At 45.0% G+C, this 5417-nt stretch overlaps 1 non-coding gene across 1 annotated transcript; it reads right to left on the bottom strand.

Annotated features, from left to right (window-relative positions):
* Positions 1-5000: 5000 nt before the first annotated feature.
* TRNAE-CUC (transfer RNA glutamic acid (anticodon CUC)) lies at positions 5001-5073 on the bottom strand. The gene has a single exon. It is a non-coding gene; the product is annotated as a tRNA-Glu (tRNA).
* Positions 5074-5417: the final 344 nt, after the last annotated feature.

Below are 5417 nucleotides of genomic sequence, written 5' to 3'. Positions count from 1 at the left end.
GGGAGCGGCGGCGCGAGCTGTCCGCGCGCACCGGGGCGTTTAGCTCCGGGCGGGAGAGGCGAGAATAAAAAAAGGTGAATCTCGCGCCCCTCGCCTTTGGAGTTGGGAAAGAGCAGCGCGGGCGCTCACGCGCGCCAAGGACTTATGGTCTCTAGGTCTCAAGGAGCCCAAAAGGCTGCCGACCGCTGTCGCTTCACAATGAGCGTCTGAGACGCTGGGGGTGGAGCCGAAGAAGCAGAGAGGAAGGAAGAGCCGGCCGCCCCGCCTAGGCCGCCGGCGTAGCGTCGGGATACCTCCGCAGTCGTGTGAGAAGTCACGACGAAGGGTACAGTTCTTCCGCCATTTGGGGGCCCATGGGCGGAGTCTTGAGTGCAAAAAGAAATCCCGCGACTAGACCAGGGACTTATCCTAGGCTTGTGGTACGTTGCACGGGGACCTTATCTGCTTTACATAAAAGACTGATAGGCATTAAAGTTATCAGTTTGAGTATGCTGATCTTTGGGGATAAATCTATGCCTAATTCTAAATTATTTTAATGATTTTCAACCTAATGGTTTCTCCATGCCCTAGGATGAACCCTTAAACTATAGTAACAAAGAGACTGAAGGCCATAGTTCCTAGGGTCTAGTTCAAAATCCTCCACCCAACTCCGCAATGAAGGCAGCCTTCATTCATTCAAATTAGTTGGGCATTAGGACATTAGGCTAGGTGCCTCGGATGTAACTAATCAAACCACTTCTTGCTCTCAAGGAGTTCAAACTAATGGTAGATTCAGAGAATTAGATGAAGCACAGGGCACTATGATAGTACAGCTAATCCAGCTTTGGGTGATGGATTTCTAGGCAGGGGAAATAGGATATGACAAGGCAAGAAAACTTCATTATATCGAGTATAAAATAAGAGGGAGGAATTTAAAAAAAAACAAACACAGAAACTGGAAAGGTAAGTAACCAGGGACCAGAGTTTAAAAGAGATGTGGAGGGACTTCCCTGGCTGGTCTAGTGGCTAAGACTCCGCTCTCGCAATGCAGGGGGCCCGAGTTGGATCCCTGGTCAGGGAACTGGATCCCACATGCCACAACTAAAGATCCTGCATGCCACATCTGAAGATCCTGCATGTCACAACGAAGATCCTGCATGCCACAGCGAAGATCTGTGGTCCACAACAAATACCTAGTGCAGCCAAATAAATAAATATTTTTTAAAATAAATAAAAGGCACTTCCCTGGTGGCACAGTGGTTAAGAATCCGCCTGCCAATGCAGGGGACACGGGTTTGAGCCCTGGTCTGGGAAGATCCCACATGCCGCAGAGCAACTAAGCCTGTGTGCCACAACTACTGAGCCCACATGCCACAACTACTGAAGCCCACGTGTGTAGAGCTCGAGCTCCACAACAAGAGAAGCCACCACAATGAGAAGACCGTGCACCGCAATGAAGAGTAGGCCCTGCTTGCCACAACTAGAGCAACTAGAGAAAGCCTGCACATAGCAACGAAGACCCAACACAGCCCCAAAAATTAATTAATTAATTATTTTTTAAAAAGAGACGTGGACATCCTCCTCAAAGCAGTGGGGAGCCTTTTACAGAAAATGAAGAGAACAGGTTTGCCATTGTTAAAGGATTACTGTTTCTTTGCAAAGTGGAGAGTGGAGTGGAGTGGTGGGTCTGCGGTCTTAATCCTGGTGAAACTTTCAACATGTCATTCTCTCTTCACTCAGGCATTAGCATTGGAACTCCTCCAGCTCCCAACTCTCCCCTGAACATGCACACACTTAGCTAAAAGTCTACCTTACTCTTTGGGAACTATTCCTTCGCCCCACCTCTCTCCTAGCTTTTTAGAGTGTTAGGTTCTCTCCCTCTGTGTTTGGCCAGCAATTTTCTCCACTGTATTCTGTGAGCTCCCTTTCGTTCGCTGATATCAGCTCCCTAATGGCTGGGATCTTATTCTTGCTGCTCCTTCTGTGATACCTGGCACAATGCAGGCAGTCAAATACCTATGAAGTGGATGGATCCAAGAGGTATTTTGAGGACCATGTCTCCTGGTTGTCTGAATAACTGTCTAGTTCTTTCCTGGCATTATGCCACCTCCCCGGCCTCGTTATGGGCACTCCTGTCTCCCCACCCACATTCTGCTCCCACACTCTGTTTTGTCTCAGCCTGTTAAACTCCCATTTCCTCAACATGCCTTGCTCTTATTCAACTCTGCCTGTACATGTGCTGTTTCTTCACCTACTTCTCATTCTTCAAGCTCAGCTGTCAGTCCTTTTGAACATCTTGTTATTGACTCCCTCGAACAATGTGATTTTCTTTTTTTTTTTTTTTTTTTGGCTCCCCTTTCCATTGGAGCCTAAGGTCATTAAGGTCAGGGACTGTATTTTACTCATTTCTCTATCCTTCCTATCTGGCTCAGTGGCTGGCACACAGTCATTCAATAAATTGATAAATGAATGAAATGTCTTATTACCTGCAGTTTAGAGATTATATCACTGTAATTTGCTCTGGAGTGATCTCCAGCGTATACTGTTAAGTGAAGAAAGCAAAGAGTATAAACTATGCTTCCTGTGTGCAAGGAAGAAGGGGAAATAAGAAAACAAATATATCTGCAAATTCTTCCAAAGAAAAACACAAGAAGGGTAAACCAAAAACTAATAAAATTGGGCACCCATGAGGGGTAGGAGAAGATGAGGGTTCCTTGGTTGTTGGATTACATGCCTCTTGTTGAGGGAAACAACAGTGCCCTGAATGGGGAAAGGGAGACACTTCTTTGAGCCTTTTCATATAGTTTTGACTTTTCAAATAATGGTCAACATATTAAAAAAATTGAATCAACAGAAACAGAGTACCTAAAATCTGAATACGGACATAAATAAATGAACCCGACACTATTTTAGATAAGTAAAAATAACACCCTTGGGCTTCCCTGGTGGCGCAGTGGTTAAGAATCCGCCTGCCAATGCAGGGGACGTGGGTTCGCGCCCTGGTCCAGGAAGATCCCACATGTTGCAGAGCACCTCAACCCGTGTGCCACAACTACTGAGCCTGCACTATAGAGCCCGTGAGCCACAACAAGAGAAGCCACGACAATGAGAAGCATGCGCACTGCCAACGAAGAGTAGCCCCTGCTCGCTGCAACTAGAGAAAGCCCACCTGCAGCAACGAAGAGCCAACGCAGCCAAAAATAAAAAACAAACAAATAAATTTATTTTAAAAAATACCCTTAAGGGTAAAAAAATAGAACTAATTCAAGTAACTTTTAAGCACCTTCTGCTAAAGAAAAAAATAGCTGCAAACCTTGAATTCTTAAGTCAGTTTGCTCTAGTGGTAAGGGCATGGCAATTCGGAAATTATTTTGGGCGTATGGTAGGATTGAGCACATGAGTAAATATGCAGACTGGTTGGGAGCGTTCTCACTGAGGAAGTAGGGAGAAGCAAATGTGGAGTGAGAGAAGTGAGCAAAAACTGGGTATTGGAATGGGAAGCATCAGTATAAATTTTTTTTTAATTTATTTTTTATTTTTGGCTGCGTTGGGTCATCGTTGCTGTGCACGGGCGTTTTCTCTAGTTGGGGTGAGCAGGGGCTACTCTTCGTTGCGGTGTGTGGGCTTCTCATTGCGGTGGCTTCTCGTTGCAGAGCACGGGCTCTACGCATGCGGGCTTCAGTAGCTGTAGCACGCGGGCTCAGTAGTTGTGGCACACAGGCTTAGTTGCTCCGCGGCACGTGGGCTCTTCCCGGACCAGAGCTCGAACCCATGTCCCCTGCATTGGCAGGCAGATTCTTAACCACTGCACCACCAGGGAAGCCCCAGTATAAAATTAATGGGAAAAAATCAGGTGGATAGACAGACCGATATTTACACAAGTTCCCAGATCTTGTTTACTAAGTATTCCACCAAAAGAAACCAGAGCTCCTTGAAGAAATGGCTGATTCCAGCCTGGACAGGTGCGAGGAAGGTACCAGATGAGCTTGGAACATTCTGTTGTGCCAGAAAATAAATACTGAAAACATTTATAAGCGCATCAAAGAGCCACAGGAGCCATCTTAAGGAGGCCAAATCTGGCACAATTTGAGCATTGAAACAAATAAGGATAGTGATTATAGCTCATTGAATAAAAGAATCCATGCATCCATACTGTTAACAGATATAAACATACATGCAGGACTTCCCTGGTGGCGCAGTGGTTAAGAATCCACCTGCCATTGCAGGGGACACGGGTTCGATCCGTGGTCTGGGAAGAGCCCACATGCCATGGACCAACTAAGCCCGTGCAACACAATTACTAAGCCTGCGCTCTAGAGCCCGCTAGCCACAACTACTGAGCCCGCGTGCCACAGCTACCGAAGCCCATGCGCCCTAGAGCCCACACTCTGCAACAGAGTAGCCCCCGCTCACTGCAGCTAGAGAAAGGCCGCTTGCAGCAACGAAGATCCAACGCAGCCAAAAGTAAAATTAAATAAATAAATAATGCATACACTGCTAAAAAGAAGAAACATAGAAATGACTGTGTTTTTCAAAAATGTCCATGGCATGAAAGGCAAAGAAAGGTTGAGGAACTGTTCCAGATTAAAGGAGGCTAAAGTGACTAACAGCTAGATGAAACACTTGGTCCTGGCCTAAATCCAGAACAAAATTGCTATAAAAGACATTGTGGGGAAACTTGATGAATTTGGAATATAGACTATGAAGTATTATATCCATGATAAATTTCTTGAATGTGCTAACTCTGTAGATGTGTAGGAGTATATTCTTAGTAATTATACACCAAAGTATTATGGGGCAAAGGAACATGATATATGCAACCTACTATTAAATAGTTCAAGTTACATATATTCTTTATACACCCACAGAAAATGATGAAGCAAATTGGCAAAATATTAGTTGTTTGTGAATCTTGGTAAATGTTATACTATAGTTCTATGTAGTAGCCTTTCAACTTCCCTGTAAATTTGAAATTAAAAAACAAAAATTTTTTTTTTGACACTCAGTTTGTAGGATCTTAGTTCCCCAGCCAGGGATTGAACCCCGGCCCTCGGCAGTGAGAGCACCGAGTCCTAACCACTGGACCACCAGGGAATTCCCTGAAATTATTTTTAAAATAAGGAATTTACATGTAATTAAATAAGTTAAAATTACTTGATACCTCTAAAGTTAGGGAAAAGAGAGTAAACCACCTAATTATATTTACTAAACACTCATAAACTCGTTGATAAATTAGGTGAGGAGTTTTTAGCTCTTGAGAGTACCCTTAGGCAGTACCCCAGTGTTCACTGCAAAGTAATCCCACTTTGAGGTTCAGGTGTTACTAGACTCCATTGATACAAAGAGGCCACATTCCTCACTTAAGACATGTTAAGAGAGAGTGGCTGGGGGCTTCCCTGGTGGCGCAGTGGTTGAGGGTCCGCCTGCCGATGCAGGGG

Source organism: Lipotes vexillifer, unplaced genomic scaffold (genome assembly GCF_000442215.2).
Source record: "Lipotes vexillifer unplaced genomic scaffold, Lipotes_vexillifer_v1.1 scaffold426, whole genome shotgun sequence".
Lineage (NCBI taxonomy): Eukaryota > Metazoa > Chordata > Mammalia > Artiodactyla > Lipotidae > Lipotes > Lipotes vexillifer.
Note: the sequence above shows the minus strand (reverse complement) of the source record. Positions and strands in the feature narration are given on the sequence as shown.